This window comes from Lagenorhynchus albirostris, chromosome 2, assembly GCF_949774975.1.
Source record: "Lagenorhynchus albirostris chromosome 2, mLagAlb1.1, whole genome shotgun sequence".
NCBI classification, from domain to species: domain Eukaryota; kingdom Metazoa; phylum Chordata; class Mammalia; order Artiodactyla; family Delphinidae; genus Lagenorhynchus; species Lagenorhynchus albirostris.
In genome coordinates, this window is record NC_083096.1 from 131896195 (window position 1) to 131916240 (window position 20046).

The following is a 20046-nucleotide window of genomic DNA, read 5'->3' on the forward strand; positions in this document are numbered from 1 at the left end:
TCATAGAAAATGACCCCTTAGTTTTGCTCTGATTTCCTTTTGGTCATAATTACCTGTTATTATAATATTCTCATTACCACAATATAAAACTGTAGAGGATTAAGAAAATATAAAAATCACCACTAATCCTATCACCAACCAATAACAGTTTCCAGGGTTTTTTTTTCCCCCTGCAAGTTCTTTTTCCCTCTGTATGAGCTTTATTCATCCATTCAACAAATATTTATTGAGCAACTACTTCTATGTGTCGAACGCTGTTCTTTTCCATTGTCGTCATCGCGGTAAACACCATCTTTTCCCTTGTTTTCACTGAATAATACAGACGGCTTATATTTCTAGCAACAGAAAAGAAAAAGGCAACATAAAACCCGCCAAAATTAAACTCCATTCCTGAAGTCTGAGGTGATGTCCTGGGAGTATCTTGGCATTTACTCTGTGTGGGAAGTAACTCAGGGTCCATAGTCTAGTTGTTTCTCGTTCATTTGTGCCCAGGGGAGGGGGCTGTCTTAGGTGCTCCAAGAGCACTGGTGGTCACTTACCTCTAGGCAGACCTATCCGCCCTGTCACATCTGGGCCCTTGACAGGGAAGGAGAATTGTCCTCCCTGAGAGGAGGACCTTCCACTCCACACCTCCTGCACCTTCTCACCTCTGCTGACCTGGGGCCTTGATCTCTTTGTCCCAAGGAAAGAGCACAAAATCTCTAGACAGTTTGTTCCGCCCCTCGGGCCGCTAGAAGAAACAAGATGGCAGCCCCCAACTGGTCACTCTGGCCTTTTGTTATGGTCAGCCTGGAGCTTCACTCCCTCTAAGCCCCCTGGCCACCCACACTGGAATGTAATTATAGAAGCCACCAACCTTCTTGGGATCCAACAAGCAGCGTGGGGGCCTCAGTCTTCGCCACCTGCAGGCACCCAGAACTCTCCTCCCTCCTCCCCCCAACCCACTTCAGGGCCCTGAGCTGCTCTCCTCACTGTTCATCAGCTTCTTCACCCAAACCACGTGAGAGAACATGAGCCGATAGAAAATGGGGAAGTGGCGGATCCAGCTGACTTCTGGGAGGCCTCCTCGCTATACAGATGGGCTTACTGAATGTGAGGGGCCCTGAGGAAATGGGGGTTTCACCTCCTTCCCCATTCCTTACTCACCACAACTCCCATCACCATCCTTGCTCTTGGAGTGAAAGCAGCACACATGAGGACTGAAAAAATAACCATAGTAATAGTAACAGTCAACATTTCTTGATGATGACAATGAGCCAGGTCCTTTATGCCATGCTAGGTCCTTTATGAGGATCATCTCAATTAATCCTTGGAACAAGTTAGTTGTTATCCCCATTTTATACACGAGGAAATTGGGGCTTAGAGAGGTTATGTGACGTGCCCAAGGTCACATAGTTATTAAGTGGAGGAGGTGGGATTTGGACTAGAACAGGATTCCTAAGCGTCATCCTACACTACCTCCTGTGCCATTCACTCATACCTACTATGTGCCAGGCATTATGGTGGAGCCTTTATACAGGTTGCTTTAATCCCAAAACAACCTGTGAAGGAGGCTGTATCCCATAGTACTAAGTAACCTTTTGGAGTCAAGCAGGCTTTGCCTGTTGTCTCTTAAACTCAATCAAGGCAATCGCCTGGGCTTGTGCCTTTCCCCCTCTGCTTTAAACTGCCATATCGCAAAGAACATGGATTTTAGAGTGCAGGAGACTATCTGAATCCCAGCTCTTCCACATGGCAGCTATAGCAGCTTTGTTATCTCAAGTCTCAGTTTCTTCATACATAAAATGGAGATAAACACAACCTCCCTAATGGGGTTATTGGGGGTGGTTAGTTAAGGGACATAATGCAGGTAAAGCACAACACCTGACATCAGTGTCCAATAAAAGGCAATGCTTATTAGAATAAATGGTAAGCATCAGAACCACAATACAAACTCAGGAATTATTGGCTCCAAATACCAGGAACACTGCACTTCCAGGGTCATGACAAATGGCCCAGCAATGTAATCAGGGTTCCTGCCTGAGTGACAGAAAATCGTGTGCTTTTGGAAACACTTGTTTGCTTTTATAGGGCATGCTCGCAATGCTGAGACATGTGCACCTTTTCTCATTTTTCTTTAAAAAATGAGTGTACCACACTCAAACTTTTTTGGAGGCCCCTCATCACAACTTCACTGCAAAGGTTCAGCAAGTTAGGCACACGTTAGAAGAGAATTTAGCAATATTTGCATCCAACATCCCTCATTTACAAGGCAAACGTGATATGATGGATTTGCTCCCTGCCAGCAGCTACTTTGAACACTTTGAGTCATACTGCTGATTCATAAAATGAGGATAATAATATACTTGTTCAATTACCTGAACAAAGTGCTTCCCAGTACTCCTCTGTTCTCTCCCTTCCTAATTCCCACAAAAAAAAAATGCCATTTTCTCTGCGGAGGTACTCTTCACGCAAATCTCAGGGATATCTGCATTAAAAGTAAGTGTAAAATTTTGGAAAGTTTGGGCATAGTGGGCATATTTTGAATTGTAGATGATGGCAGTGGGAAAAAACACAACTTTTTTTTCACTCCATCTGACCCTACTTATGTATCAGGTTGGCCCTAGAAGTACCTCTGAATTGTAGCACAAAGAGAAGAATACCAGCAAATCTGCCTTTGAGATTGAACCTTGTCCACTACTGGCTCTTTGACTCTGGGCGAGGCTGAGCCTCAGTTTTCCTACCTGTAAAAAGAGTTGGGGGGGGAGGGTAACACCCAACTGCTAGAGCTGTTGTGAGGACTAACTAAAATAAAGGACATGAAAGCACTTTTAAAACCCTGGGTATCCACAGAGACGTGAGATCTTATTGTGGATTGTAATCATTAAAATCGGAGTTGTCATTGTTAACTGGAAATCTAACAGTAACCTCAATTTGTGTTTAATTCCTGGTGAAAAGCACTTTCCACAATGTCATCCAGCTTTGGTCTGTGGTCATAGAGCTTACTAGTAAATACTTGTGCACGGGTGGCAAGCGACGTCCCCAGATGTGTCTAAGCCAACAGTAACACCCGATAGCCATCATTCCAGTCTGGTTCCTTCTCTCTGAAACACTTTGTCCTGTTTGCAGAACTGGCCCACACTCGGCACATCTGACGAGTGATGAGGAAGCCAGTGGCTAGAACAGAGTGAGTAGGGGCAATGAGCTCAGAGAAGCCGTGAGAGACAGGACCTGTGTGAGCAAAGGAGGCTGTGATCGAACTCAGGTTCCAACTGGATCATTTCAGGGCCAGAGTGGAAGTGGGGGGGCCAGCAAGGAGACCTTAACCCTGACGAGGGGCCTGGTGGGTTGGACCAGGGAGTTAGTGATGGAGGTGGTAAGTAGTGACTTGGTGCTGGACATAGAAAGGACATGTAGGAGAACATGATGTCCAGGAGGATCCAAGATTTGGGCCCGAGCATCTGCAAAGAAGACAGTGCAGCAGGTGTTGGGGAGCCCAGGAGTTCTGCTTTAAGAACTATTTTGAAGAATTACATTTGGGGGACTTCCCTGATGGCGTAGTGGTTAAGAATCCACCTGCCAATGCAGGGGTCACGGGTTCGAGCCTTGGTCCGGAAAGGTCCCACATGCCGCGGAGCAACTAAGCCCCTGCGCCACAGCTACTGAGCCTGTGCACCTAGAGCCTGTGAGCCACAACAAGAGAAGCCACCGCAATGAGAAGCCTGTGCGCTGCAACGAAGAGTAGCCCCCGCTCGCCGCAACTAGAGAAAGCCCACGCGCAGCAACGAAGACCCAACACAGCCAAAAATAAATACGTAAATAAATTTTAAAAGTATATATTAAAAAAAGAAAAGAATTACGCCTGGGAGTTTTAGTAAAACATTTATCCACATGTGATTTTTTGAAAAGGTGCACACATCCATAACACACATTATAATATTCAGAGAAATTGCTTGTCCGTTATCTCATTTGATCCTTAAAGCAGCCTTGTGAGGTTGCTGCTACTTTCCCCACTGCATCATGATTTGATTGGACAAGTGGAATCACTATGGTTTGATATAGAATAAGGGGTTTACCATAGAAATTAGACCTTCTGCCATGGGTAAGCTCATGGAGAAGGGTCTGTGTCAGGTGTTGTGCCTACAGTTGATACTGGAAGTTGGGAGGGAAAGCTGGACATGAAGTGATGGAGAGCAAGGACGTGCTAGAATCCCCATGGAGAATAGGGACCCCATGAACATGAACCAGAGCCTGTGTCCATCTCCCATCACCTCCAACCTCAATGTCACAGACGACCTACAGGAGAAGTCGTGCCCTTTACGTGCAACTGCACACACTCTGACCCAGGACTTGAAAGGGCTACAGGAGGATGTAATAGGAGCTGAAGGTCCAGGTGCAGCGCCACACCAATGAGCCGAGCTACAGATCAGCAACGGTGTGAGAGTGCGTGTGTGTGTGTGTGTGTGTGTGTGTGTTGCCACAGCGCCTGTTATAGCATAAAAATAGTTCCTGCTTCGCTGCCACCTTCCAAATCTAGCACAGATTTGTCTTGCAGCCAACTCGAAATGAGATCCACACAGGGAAGGGAATTCTGGGAAAAATGATTCCAGCGTAGCTAAATTGACATGGTATAAAGCCACCACACCCAGTTTACAGATGAAGAAAATTAAGGCCCAGAGAAATGACCCGACTTGCCCAATGCCTCGCAGAAGCTTTGTAGCAGATGTTTCTTCCAGAGCCAGTTTTGCTGACCCCTAGCCCTCTGGCTTTAGTTCACAGTTTCTGAATGCTTGCTATGTGCCAGACACTGAACGATCACATCCAATGCTCACCACCACTTTAGGGAGTAGGTATTATATTCCCGTTTATAGATGAACACACCGAGGCTCAAATAGGTCAAGTCAAGTAGTACCACTACGGAAAGGGAAAGCCGAGATTCAAACGCGGGTTGGTCAGACCACGAGCCCCACGCTCTCAGCCTCCTAGCGTGTGGTCTCTCCTCCACTGACCTCATGTCCCACCCTGCCTCCCAGGGCGGAGCATCAGAAGCCAGCTCACGCTAAGAGAGGTCCTGGTACCCCAATTTCTCCTCCGTGGTGCTGGCCTGGGGCCAGTTCCCTCCCACCCCATGGACAGTGTAAAATCATGGTAGGAAATGCTTTGGTTAGTACAATTAGGAGCTGCGCTGAAGGGAACGCGTACTCCAAACACAGCAGGGCAAAAACACCAGAGCACAGGCTCTGATGGGGAAGAAGCCCACCAGCTCTCGGCCACAGGAACCGGAAGCATAAAAATCAAGCAAGTGCCCCCTTGATGCTGAGGAATTTCCCACAGTTCCAAAGAGACCAGAAAATAGATCTGGGTGGGGACAGGAGAAGGCCTATTGCTTTAGAAATAAAACCTAAGATTTGTGGCTTTAGAGTTATCAAACGACTCTACATTCATTTAATTCTCTTGGTAATAGTAATAATAATAATAATGTGATAGCTATTATTACGTATTGCAGTGGACTGCTTATTTTGTGCCAGGCACCCTTCTAAGCACTTCACATAAATTAACCCAGTTAATCCTCACAGTAAGCATATAGGGTAGGAAGTACTATTGTCCCTATTGGGAAATTGAGATATGGAAAGATTATAACTTGTCCAGGGAGCCCAGGGCGTCTGCCACCAGAGCCTAATTATTCAACCTTTATGCAATACTAATCTGTCTCTCAACAACCCTGTAAGGAAAGGAGACAGGAAAGGAAGGTGACAGGATTATGGTCTCCATTTTGCAGATGAGGAAACTGAGGCTCAGAGAGTGGAATAAGGTGCCTAAAACCTCCCTGCCAAACCCAAACTGGAAGCCAGAGCTAGTGAACTGTGAAGCTCATTCCCTTTCCACTCTGTCGCTCAGTCCTGTTCAGTTAGTGAATGGAACATTCAGGACTTGAAACCAAGTCTTCCAATGTCTAACTCAAGCCCAGCACCAGTTGCTTATGGTTTGCCAGAAAGACTCATTGCTTTGAATACTCGAGTGGGCAATTTGGCTTCCAAAGTCAGCCTGGAGGCCAAAAGCCATCTACCTGGTGAACAGAAGGGTCCTCTCACATGTTCAGTAAGGAAAGGACCAATGTTGACTTTCCCACCTTGGAAATGTTGCCTCACGCCTTGAAAACAGAAGAACAAAACTAATTTGAGTTTTAGAGGCTGGGCAACCCCAGCCCTGGTCTATGGCCATAACTGTGGTCACCCTAGCATTTAGCCCCTTGGAGGCAATAGTGTAATCACGCCTCTGTAATTCAACAAAACTCACTCACCCAGCATCGACTTACTAGGCATCCCCTCCAGAGACACACCCTAGGGGGAGGGGAGGCATGTCCATGAGGGAGTTCACACACAGTCCCTGCCTTCGGTGACTTTACTGAGTAGCTGGGCAAACTCCAGTTCCCCTCCCACCCATCTGCACCACCACATACCTGAATAATATCAAGAAACATGGCCACAGGAACCAGTGGAAGCTAGCAGGAAAATGGCTGATAAAAATGTCTTTCATCATTCACTCAATTATACATAAATATGCGTAGTTTCCTCTTATTTGTCAAGTGCTGTGCTAGGCACTTTGGATGTGAATCACATTTAATCTTCCTAACACCCCTGTATGGTATGTACTAGTATCTTTATTTTAAGGATAAAGGGAAGCACACGGTGGGAAGATGACTTGCTCAAGATGAGCCTGTGAGATAGTGTTTGTAATTCTAGAACCCAGATCATCTGACATCCAGTTCACAGCTCTTTTAATTCCATCATACTAGAAAGGGAATTATAAGATCCTGGAGTAAAACACAGGAGCAAAGCAAGCAGAGAAAAAAGGGTGAGACAGGCAAATCAATGGGCAGGTCATTACAGATTTTTTACCTACCCATGGAAGGCGGAAATAACTAAGACAGCTAGTTGTCCAGCAAAGCATGGTGTTCCCCTTCCATAGCCGAGCCATGTTGCTAGGAAATGATTGCCAGGCCAAGGCCTCCCTTTGTCCTTGCATCTCGATGTGGCTGTGGAATCTGTCATCACCAATGGGATGAGAACAGAAGTCGTGTATGTCACTTTGGGGCAGTGTGTTTAAGAAGTGGTTATGCCTTCTTTATTCCCACTTTTCCCATCCACTGGTAGAAAACAGAGGGTCTCACCACAGACACTGCAGACATCCCTGCTGGGAGAAGAGCAGTTGGGTAAACAGAATCTCACATTTGGGCTGGATGTGAGCAAGAAATGAACTTCTGTTCTGTTGGTCCATCATACATTTGGGGGTTCACTTGTTACAGCATCTAGCATTAGGCTAACTAAATATGGCAGATGAGTGCTAGGCTTTGGGTTGTTGTAGAACATAGTTCACTCTACCTCTCAGGTAGGCAATAAATCAATAAGGTACATATAGGTTAACCAGCCTTTCTGAGGACAAGAAGGGCCCTTGGCCAGAGGTGTGGCTTTCACTAGACTGAGCTCCTTGGGCTGAGGCCTGTCTCACTGCTCTCTGCTTCCCGGGTCTAGCACAGCTCCTGGCTCACAGGACACATTCAGTAGGTGCTCTATGAACGGATCACTTCCCAGGTCATTGCCACCAGAACACAGCGAGTGGCCGCAAGACTGAAACTTGATGCAAATATCTTGAAACCAGAAACAAAAGGAGTATTTCTAAAATGTCTAGGAGAGAATCTGAACTAAGCCTTGAGCCTCTCTCAGCCAGACAGAGCTGACAAACACTACAGCGGACGCAATAAGGAAATATTTTGGACTTTAAGAACATTACACATATAACAAAACAAAAGAAGAAATCCCTCAATAAAATACCCTTGTGAAGGACACCCCTGCCCACCCTTACCCCAAGGAAGATGTCCTAAGTGATGAACTGGAGTGTCCCCATCCTTCTCCTGATGCATAACCATCACTTGTATTCCCAAAGGACTTTTCTGCTTAGGAAGTTTTATGGGGGAGGGCCTTGAAGTACCCTGGGGGAGAGCTTATGGTAAAGAGATGAGGGAAATACCCTGGGGCTTGGGGGTAGACGTCCTCTACCACCGTATCCCAAACAGCAACTTCCTCTATCTCTCTCTAGCCTTTTACTCTCTTTTATTTTCCTTCATAGCACATATAACCCTCTGAGAGTGTATATACCGATTTGTATGTCTCTCTCCATTAGAATGTAAGCTCATAATGTCAGAGACTTTGTTTTACTCACTGCTGTGCCCCAGTACCTAGAACCATGCTTAACACCTAGGAGGTGCTCAATAAATAATTGTTGAATGAATAAATAAATGAATATATGTATCATAACAAGAACAACAAATTTTGGTAGTTTTCCCACTTTTAATTTGAGCTGTCCTATATTTCAGCTTGGTAGGTATGGTTAGTACCCACCAATATCCAGTTCGCCCCTCCTTCCTGGGCACACAGAAGACCACTCATCCCAATAACCATGTGGTTACGTGTGGCCGTGGGAGTAGATCTAGCCCCAGGGCTCTGAGGGAAAGTGACGCTAGCATATCTGGGCTGAAGCACGGCTGAGAGGGTGTGTGTTCTCCACGAGCCCCTGCCCTGCCTGGGGGCTGAGGTTATGGAGACACCAAATCACAGGAGTCTGGGATTGCCGAGCCGCTGGATGGAGAGCAGCTGCTCTGAAGAGCTGCCCAGAACCACAGGGGACTTTGCATGAGTCAGAAATTAACTTGTGTTAAGTCACTGAGATCTGAGAGTGGGTTGTTACTGCAACACGGCCTAGCCCAACCTGATCCCAAAAAGCCTGTTTGCTTCAAATTCCTTTACATCTGAGAAATAGATGAGGCAAATGTACAGGAAAGAGGGAAAGAATAAAGTGTTTCCATCACCCAAAGACTAATCTACAATTTCAAAGTATGAAAGTGTCTGCCATGAACCAAGCATGGTGCCAGGTCCCAAGCTGGGCCCTGAGGGAATTGGAATGAATCTGAATCAATCCCTCTCCGCACAGAGCTCACAGACCAGTGAGACAGGCGTGTTATTAAAACATGATGGGATGCTGTGATGGCTAGAGTTCTACTACGTACAAAGTGCTCAGGGCACACATAGGGTGGAACACTGCCTTCTGCTTGTTCCTATGTTAAGGTCACTCTGGGCTCAGCCCAACAGGAGCCGCTCCTAGAACACTCACAGGAGCCAGCCTAGGTCAGGCTGTCTCTAGTAGTTAAAGCGGGCGAACAAGGCAAGGGGCAAAGTTTCCCTTCCCTCCTTATCGTGCTTCCTCTTGGCTTGTGATGCAGGCTCCTCTTTCCTGGTGTGGAAGGCCTCCCCTGGCTCTGCAGGTCCTCCCCTCGGCCAGTCCTCTAAATCAGAGCCTTAAGTGGTGTATTAGTCAGGATTCTGCAGAGAAACAGAACCAGATACGTGTTTGTTTGTTTATTTGTTTATTAATGCTAAGGAATTGGCTCACACAGTTATGGAGGCTGAGAAGTCCCAAGGTCGGCAATCAAGAAGTCTGAGACTGGGCTTCCCTGGTGGCGCAGTGGTTGAGAGTCCGCCTGCCGATGCAGGGGACACGGGTTCGTGCCCCGGTCCAGGAGGATCCCACATGCCGTGGAGCGGCTGGGCCCGTGAGCCATGGCCGCTGAGCCTGCGCGTCCGGAGCCTGTGCTCCGCAATGGGAGAGGCCACAGCAATGAAAGGCCCGTGTACTGCAAAAATAAATAAATAAATTAATTAAAACTAAAAAAAAAAAGTCTGAGACGCAGGATTGCCCATGATGTGGTTCTAGTCCAAGTCCAAAGGCCTGAGAATCAGGAGAGATAATGGTATAAATTCCAGTCTGAAAGCCTGCAGGTCTGAGACCCAAGAAGAGTGATTTTTCAGTTTGAGTCCAAAGGAAGGAAAAGACTGATGTCCCAGTTCAAGCCCGTCAAACAGCAGGCATTCCCTCTTACCCAGTCAGTTTTGTTCTATTTAGGTCTTCAGTTGATTGGATGAGGCCCAACCACATCAGGGAGGGCATCTGCTTTACTCAGTCTACTGGTTTGTTGTACACCTGAAACTAACACAACATTGTTAATCAACTGTACTCCAATATAAAATAAAAAGTTAAAAAAAAAAAAAGCAGATGTTAATCTTCATCCAGAAACAGTCTTACAGACACAGCCAGAATAATGTCTGACCAAGTGTCTGGGCATCCCTGGCCCAGTCACCTTGATACATAACATTAACCACCATGGATGGTGACACTTGTCCTGACTGCTTTCCCATTGATTCACAGCCAGTTCAGCTTGGGAAGCAAAAAGGAGAGGAAGGGAATCCAACAGACTAATGTATGTCAACGATGGAAGTAACTCTCATTCATTTAGTGGCTACTGCTAGCCAGGCATGTTAGATACATTCTCTCTAACCTTTATACAACTCTGCAACATAGGGGAATGAGCCCCATTGTACAGATAAGGAACCTCAGGATCAGAGAGATGACGTATACTGAGAGTAAGTCATTGTATCAGCTGGTGGCTCTGAGAGGTCTGTACATCACAGCCTCATCTTCTAATTCCTGCCCTGTAACCAAGTTCCTGACTTTAATATCTGAGCTCTTCCGTCTGCTCCTTAGCCTTACAGCTATTGTTTCCTTCCTACGTGTTTGCAGTAGCAAAGTAAAAACTCCCAGCCATCTGCCACTTAATAAAAAGAAAACTATTATTGATATTTTTAACTCAAAGGACATGGTCATGGCAGCAGGAAGCAAGCAGGGCAGGTAGATCAGCTGATTGCAAGGCTCTCACAAACCCATGTCCCTTGTCTTCTCCCACCACCTCATCTTGCTACCCCAAAGCCATTAAAGAAATAGCCCCTGGCTCTGAACAGCACCCAAGAAAGGCAATTCAGAAGCTGGTACTCTGATGGCAAGATGTCTTCTAGGTCTATTGCCCTTGAGCTTGGAGACCTCTACCATTTCTCTGCCTGGCTTGCTTTTACAGTTTCTTTAGGACCAGGAGGTTGCTACTTCAAAATGGTCCCTTGCCTTTTGTTCATTGGTCAGTTCATGCATGTGATCCAACTGCTTCTCCAATCAGGAACATTTAAGGAGGTGGTGAAGTCATCCAGCTCAACTGCAGCAGCAGGGTGGCCCTTAGGAAGAGTCCAAAGGACTGCTGTCATTGCAGCTTTTTTTTTTTTACAGTACGCGGGCCTCTCACTGTTGTGGCCTCTCCCGTTGCGGAGCACAGGCCCCGGACACGCAGGCTCAGCAGCCATGGCTCACGGGCCCAGCCGCTCCGCGGCATGTGGGATCTTCCCGGACCGGGGAACGAACCCGCGTCTCCTGCATTGGCAGGCGGACTCTCAACCACTGCGCCACCAGGGAAGCCCTGTCATTGCAGCTTTAATTGACAGGTACGCTAGGGGAGGACAAGGAGTAAAACCACAAGCATCAGCCAATGTCTTAGTTTGTTCCGGCTGCAGTAATAAGTACCAAAGACTGGGTAGCTTATAACAACAGAATTTTATTTCTCAGAGTTCTAGAGGATGGGACTTCCAGGATCATGGTGCTGGCAGATTCAGTGTCTGGTGAGAGCCCACTTCTTGGTTCATAGATGGCTGTCTTCTCACTAAGTCTTCATACGGCTGAAGGAGCTCTCTGGAGTCTCTTTTATAAGGACACTAATCCCATTCAGGAGAGCTCTGCCATTATCACCTAACTGCCTCTCAAAGACCCTACCTCCAAATACCATCACGTTGGGGATCAGGTTTCAACACATGAATCCTGAGGGGACAGAAGAAATACTTAATCTATAGCAGCCAAGAAACAAAAGACCTTTAGGAAAAAAGTATTTCTAATCCTTATCTTTTGCTGAGACATCTTTAGCCCAAGAACCAGGACATTTCCTTGGTTACAAAATTCAACTTTAGTAAAGAGCAAGATAAACATGCAGTTCTAAGAGTTTCTAAGGACAAGCCAAGGCAGTGTGTGTGTGCGTGTGTGTGTGTGTGTGTGTGTGTGTGTGTGTGTGTAAAATAGGTCTTACTTACAATTATAGCTGGGTCAAGACTTGAACCCAAATCATCCTTACTCCCAAATCCACACAAACACCAATGTACCCTTCGTTTAATACAATGTCACCTGCATGGGTGAAAATGCTTATTCCTCCCATCTGAGACACAGGCTCCTGGGGTTTCACAGGAACCTTTGGAAGGCAATGCTTTAACCAGTGATTTTTAGTCTGTCTGTTTTGCTCCAAACAAATAAAAAATAAATATTCATGCTTCCACTGGGAGCAGTAGCTCACTATGGCATAGACATAGAGTTGAAATGCAGGGTTGGGGGCAGAGAGAAGAGGGCATGTGTGGGCTGGACAAGCCCCCAGGTGATTTGGATACGTCATGGAGAGATAAATAGTATGGGCTTCTACTCTACAAGGATCCTAATGTTCAGACCTGGTCTTCGTGGGACAGATCTCATTTTAGTCCTTTGTTTTCTTCTAACTTAAATTTACACAATTTTTCATTAATAAGATAATTAAAAATAAACTCTAGTCTCCTTGGAGCTCTATGTTTCCTTTATATCTTTGCCAGAAAATTAGGCACAGCTGGGAGCTGCATTTACAGGAGGACATGGACTTTGGAATCAGAGAGACCCAGGCTCGAATTCCAGGTCCTCTCTAGGAAGGACAGTAAACCCCTTGACTCAGTTTCACCCACCCCTTGAGCCTCAGTTTCCTCATCCTCAGAACCAGGTGATCCTATCACCTTTCTGGATTTGGAGGGTCTTACATGCTACAGACAATAAATATTTTCCAGTCTGCTGCCTCTCACTGAACGTTGCTTCAGAAGTCCATTTCTAAGAATTGGCCTAGTGTGTATATTTGTCATTTGAAATAGCTATTCTATTGTGATAATGTGCCACAATTTGCTCTGCCATTTCCCCAATGGTGGTAGTGGGGATGGTTTCTAGTTTTCTTTTCTTATGAATTGGATTGCTATGAACATCTTTACACAGATGACTTTTTCCCCCCTTAAGGGATTTCCCTGGAGTAAATTCCCAGAAGTAGAATTACTGGATTGAAGAATAGAATCTTCTTTGTAGCCCTTGTTATTTGTTGCCAGATGAATTCTCATTTTCTAAGAAGGCTTTCAGCTGGGAGAGCCCAGCATTTGTGGTAGATATTATGGGTGGTTTCTGTCTGCCACTGCTGTTCCTGTCAAAAGCCTTACTGGAGAAATCATTCTCAGACTTTCATCCTGCAATTGGCACAAAGTGGTAGGAAATATGGACTAAATATAGAAGAAAGTGGAATGTGTAGGGATGCAGGGCTGGGAGAGTGAAGGTTGATAAAGCTCTCTGCATTTAGGAATTAGGATCTGATTTGACTATGTACTTTGGTCTAGAGGTAAAGGCTGCTGGAAGAAAACACTTCAAATAAGCTAATATTTAATGTTTTCATTCTACATACATTTATGAGCCCTTACCCAACATGTGCCAACATTTATTTGGTGTCTGAACCTAGCCTCCCCAACTCACTTTGTAATATGAGGAAGGCAAGTGGTCAAAGTCTGGTCCTGCCCACCAGGGGCCTTTCCCAGCTCAGACACTAGAAGAGAGAACCTGCTTAAGAAGCCAAATGAGGGTATGAGTAGAGCCTCAAATCAGAGGCAAATAACAAACTGAGGCACAGAACAATGAATCAAGAGCTTCCCTGAAATGAACAAATGCAAAGATCCAGAGGAAGAGTAATGGGAGTATATGTGGAGTAAAGGAGAAAACTGCAGGGAGGGAGGGTGATGTAAACCAGTATAATTTCCTAGAAGTTTTAAAATTGTGCTATTCAAATCTTAAATATCTTTGCCAATGTTGTTTTCTGCTTGATCTATCAATAACTGAGAAAGCTGTATTAAAATAGTGAAGGATCTGTTAATAATTCTTTGTAGATCTAACAATATATATAATATATAATTTTGAAGCTATGCTATTAGGTGAATATGTTTTATACTGTTACCTTCCTGATAAATTGAACCTCTTAGCGTGATGCAGTGATTCTCTTTATTTTTCTTAAAGCTTTTCCCCTTGAACTCTATTTTGTTTTGCATTGATTTAACTGTAGCTGCTTTTTTAGGTTAATATTTTCCTGCTTTATTTTTTCTAGGCTTTGACTTTAAAATTTTCTGTATTCATACATTATAGTTGAACATCCCATAGAAATCATATAGTTAAATTGGTTTCTATATAGCCTAAGAATCTTTGTGTTTTAACAGGAGAGTTTTATCCATTTACATATATTGTGATCACTGATTGATTTGGATTATTTCTGCCCTCTTATTTGTTTTTTTGTTTTGTTTTGTTTTGTTTTGTTTGTTTGCGGTACGCGGGCCTCTCACTGTTGTGGCCTCTCCCGTTGCAGAGCACAGGCTCCGGACGCGCAGGCTCAGCGGCCATGACTCACGGGCCCAGCCGCTCCGCGGCATGTGGGATCTTAACGGACCAGGGCACGAACCCACGTCCCCTGCATCGGCAGGCGGACTCTCAACCACTGCACCACCAGGGAAGCCCCTGCCCTCTTACTTCTATTTCTCTTTTCTATTCTTACTGTCTTTACTGTTTTACACCCACTCTTATTACCTTCTTTGAACTGACTGCATTTTTCCTCTTCCTCATCCTACTTCTCCCTGTACTTGTTTGGAAATTAAATGCTCCAAGTCTATTCTTTTCAACAAAGTATAAATAGCATTTTCACTTTTTTCTCAGAAAATACCGTGACCTTAGAATGCCTTAAATCAGATCACCTCCTCCTCCAAACTCATGTACTATTTTTGTCCATATTTCAGTTCTTGGCTTTTTGCCCCGACACTAGATATTATCATTATTTTAGTTTTCTTAGTTTCGTCTACAAATTTACCAAAATCCCCACTCACCATATCTCCTTGAACATTTCATCATTTTCCTCAATTCCTTACTAATTTTCCTTAGTAAACATTCTCAGTTTTTGTTTTTCTGCAAATTTCTGTATTTTACCCTTATTCTTGATGGGTAGTTTTCCTGGGTATGGAATTGTGGGTTATTTTATTTCAGCACATTGAAGATATCAATTCACCATTTTCTGGCTTCCATATTTTCTCTAGAGAAATGCAAAACAAACTACAATGAGCTAGCATTTCACACCGGTCAGAATGGCCAACATTAAAAAGTCTACAAATGACAAATGCTGGAGAGGGTGTGGAGAAAAGAGAACCCTCCTTCACTGTTGGTGGGAATGTAAGTTGGTGCAGTCACTCTGGAAAACAGTATGGAGGTTCCTCACAAAACTAAAAATAGAGTTGGCATACGACCCTGCAATCCCATTCTTGGGTATATATCCAGAGAAAACTGTAATTTGAAAAGATCCATGCACCCTTATGTTCATAGCAGCACTAGTCACAATAGCCAAGACACTGAAGCAACCAAAATGTCCATTGACAGATGAATGGATAAAGAAGATGTGGCACATATATACAATGGAATACTACTCAGCCATAAAAAAGAATGAAATAATGCCATTTGCAGCAACATGGAGGGACCCAGAGATGATCATACTAAGTTAAGTAAGTCAAAGAGAAAGACAAATACCATATGATATCACTTGTATGTAGAATCTAAAATATGACACAAATGAGCCTATCTACAAAACAGAAACAGACTCACAGACATAGAGAACAGGCTTGTGGTTGCCAAGGGGGAGAGGAGTAGGGGAGGGGGTGGATTGGGAGTTTGGGATTAGCAGATGCAATCTATTATATATAGAATGGATAAACAACAAGGTCCTACTGTATAGCACAGGGAACTATATTCAGTATCCTGTGATAAACCATAATGGAAACAGATATGAAAAAGAATGTATACTCAATACTCTGTAATGGCCTGTATGGGAAAAAACGAAAAAAGAGTTGATATACATATATGTATAACTGATTCACTTTGCTGTACACCTGAAACTAACACATTGTAAATCAACTATAATCCAATAAAAATTTTTTTCAATAAAAATTTTTTAAAAAGAAAGGAAAAGAATGTATATATGAATATATGTATAACTGAATCACTTTGCTGTACAGCAGAAATTAACACAACATTGTAAATCAACTCTACTCCAATTTAAAAAAGAAAAAGAAGAAGAAGAAGAGACACCAGAGTGCTCATCCTTTCTCTCTGCCATGTGAAGACATGGCCAGAAGGTGGCTGTCAGCAAGCCAGGGAGAGAGCCCTCACCAGAACCCAACCATGCTTGCTCCCTGATCTTAGACTTCCTGTCTCCAGAACTGAGAAAAAAATTTTCTGTTGTTTAAGTTGCCCAGTCTGTGTTACTTTGTTATGGCAACCCAAGGAGACTCCGCATAAAAACTGAGATAATATAGTAAAATATATATATTTTTTTTCTCTAGAGAAGTCAGCCATCAGACACATTGCTGATCCTTTGAGAAAAGTCTTATCTTTTCTTTCCAACTTATCTTCTCTTTCATCCCACCTCCAAATACCTTTTTTGATTTTCTGGAGTTTGCCATTATTTGTATTTGTGTGTGTATGTGTGTGTGTGTGTGTGTGTGTAATTTGTTGTTATTTTGGATCTGAGAATTGGTTTCTGTTGTATGCCTTATTCTCTGGAAAATAGACTCTGAGTAAAAGATTGGCATGCAGAAAGCTTTTTGAAGAGAGTTCTCAGGATCAAGGTCCGTAAAGTAAAGGAATAGGATTGGAACAGGATGAAATTGGGTTGTGATGTAGTCACAAAAACAGCATCATCAGCCCATCCTGTGGGGGACTCTGGCACTTAGATGGCCAGAATCAGAAGCATTGTCTCAAACTGGGCCAATGTAGCTGAGCCTTTACAATTTCACAGCAATGACTCATTGGACTGAGGCGGCCCTCAAGAGAGGTGTGTGACATTGGGCAAGGCAACTCTCTTCAGCTGTACCTTGTCAATTGCCAACACTCTTAGTAGCTGGTCCTGATGGGGGTAGGAAACAGAATTGGGCTGGAACACCAGAGCATCCACTACAGTCCACCCCTCATGATATTCAGATCTACTTGTTGGAATATGTCCTAGAAGCGTATCTTTCAGGAATTTACTGGACACTTTTTCTGGAAAAACTTAAAAATAAGGTTAATGGTATAAACTACTGCACTGACTGCTGCAGGACAAAGCAGATACTCATCATCTCCTTCCTCTACTCTCCAGACCCCTCATCCTCAGCTAGTGCCTCTGAAGGTTTAAACAGCTTACCTGGAGGGGTGACCCAGGCTCTCATCTCTGAAGGATCTGAACTCTTGGTCACCCTGGCCTTCTCAGGCAATGACTTTTGCACTTATCTATTTACCATCAAAATTAGGTGAAGAAGTACCAAGAAACACTCAAATAAATCGCCTGGGTGCCAAACATATTCTTCCCTGCCCCGTGTAACATCAGCTCTACCTCTTCCTGCTAATCAGAATCAATTACCCCTTCCAGGAGCCTGAAGGGATGAGAGAGCAAGAGGTAGCTGAAAAGTTAATGAAATTCTTTCCAGAAGCATTTCCCTTTCTGTAAATAAACCTATGTAGAGCCCAGAGTCGTGGGGATGAAGCACAAATTCCCCAAGTGGATAATTGGGAATGATGGCAAGGAGGCTACTCCTACATAAACCCCTTGGTTTCCAGATCCATGTATCCCCAGCCTACTGGGGACAGCATATCACCTCCATAGCTTTCTTCAGATCAGTCTCACTCTTCTGTCTCGGCGCTCATTAAGATAATTACAACTACTATGATTTTGACAATTAAATGCTGAAATCTCACCTCTGTTTTGGGGATCATGTCATCTCCATTGTTATTAGTATCCCAATTCTCCTACCATGAGCTCTGGTCTATAGGGAACAGCCATCACTGAGCTTCTTGGTGATGCTGATCCTCCTCTGGTCAGTGTGTTCCTTATTGCTTTGGCAAGTGGTGTGTCTTTTAGGCCCACCTGTGCAACATAGTCTTCTCGTGGATTTCCCAACCTTAGTTTGCACACTTCTCTAAGCCATTTTATCTCCTCTTCCAACATCTTCCATAGCAACTATGGTATTTCAACTTCACTGACTGTGGGCTATAAGCATTCTCCAAGCATTTAAGAGTCATCCTGAAAGTGTGTTAGCACTGTCTCCCAGGGTCCTAGTCAGGGAGAGTGCTGCCATATCTTTAAACCTTTCCTTATCCAGTTTTATGGTCTGTACCCCATCTTGGTTCAACACTCTCAGAATCTAGGTCTATACACACTCTCGCTTCTGCTGGTACATGCTGGCTCTGTCCTGCAGTTCCTCTGGGTTATAGTTCCTTTCTTCCTTTACCAGGCCTGGCACTTCCCTAGCTGGAATATGTTGTGATTTAATCCTCTATTTTTCTGGTGGCTAAAAGGAGGGCAAATAGGGGTGTCATGTGTTAGCTCACAAGGCAAAGGCCTCTGCATTGTCTTCAAATGAGGGGGAAACACTAGCCTTTAACGGGGAGTGGTAGGCTACTGCTGCAGACCCAGAAAATTCAGAGCAATCTGGAGACTCAAGATATTCAAGTACGTCAACACAGATGTCCTTCTGCCACATCTCAGGGTCCCCTTCCTTTCCAATCAGGGCTCAACATTGGTAGACTAACCCTGCCTGAGTTTAGAATCTCTGTTACTCTTATGCTTAAATGCTGGGTCAGCTGAGCTCTTTCTGTTCCAGAGTTCAGGTGATGGGAGTCTCCACATAAGCTGCTGAATATTTACCCTCAGTCTTTCATTATCTTTCTCTGGAGCATCAATTGCTCCCTGCCATACTCATCCAATTCCATCTTCCTTATAGAGCATTTCCTCCATATTACTCAAACATCTGACCCACCACTCTATGGAAATACACTTGTACACCTTCCCAGTTTACCACAGTGAAAATTTTAGCCATTTCACTGCTACCTTGTGCCAAGAATCGTCTGTGTTCCATCCACCACCAGTGATAACATTCTTACTGCGTGCAGCCAGCTCAGAAATTTTATATTAACATCTGCATTCTTGGACACTCCAGGAACCAACTACTGCAGGTCAGATTTCCCGGGAAGCAGATTTGGGGATGAACATTTGCATATTGGAAACTTTTTGGAGAATATTCTCAGAATAAACACCTTGAAGGACATGAAGGAACAGAATTGAACAGAAGGAGAAGGTAAGGTATTGAAGCACTCACAGCAGTTCTCAGCTAATCCCAGGTGGACCACTGGAGCTTGGACAGACTTGAAGGATAATCCTGAATCTAGGCAAGGAGGCTGGCTTGATTCCTATACATTCACCACTCATTGGAGGCTGACTGCCCTCAGGAAGGGGTGTGGGGGTGACCCTGGATGAAAGCAACTGTTCACAAAAGTTTCAAGTCAAAGAGAAAGAACAATGGAGCCACAACGTGAGGACATGGTATAGTCAAGGAAGGAGTTCCTTAAATGAAAAAAGATGTTAGCGCTTTTTAGGCTAAAAGGAAGGAACTAGAGGAAAGGGAGTTTTTCAGCCATCAGGAGGTCTGTGGCCTGGTGGTGGGTAGGATGCAGGGAAAATTAGAAGGAAGATTCTCCCTTTGCTGAGTACTGATGACACCGTAAGAGAAGCAGCCCCGAAAGCTATGGACCATTTGGGAAAATAGTTCTGTGTATGAGGGCAGATGTGTGTGTTTAAAAGTTATTCATTAAACAATCATGAGAATGGAGAGGTATGCCTAAAACTCATACAGATGGGGAGAGCTTGAAGGGAACCAGACCTGGAAGAGAATCTGTGCTTGGAGAAAATTTTCAATCAAAAAACTGTTGACCCTATTGAATCAGTATTTTCCAAATTTGTATGACCATGGAAGTTTTAATTTTTTGGAATATCTTTTGATGTGTCTCAGAACACCCCTCAAAACACAGTTTAGGAAATGTGGAGCCAAGTAATAACTTGAAGACTTTAATCAGTCTTCTAATGGCCGATTCATCGTCAGGAGAGAAATGGAATGAAATAGAAGGATGGTTGAACTTTCTTATTCAATGATGTTTCACTTTGGAAGACATTTACAGAGCATCTACTGTCCACTGGACCCTGTT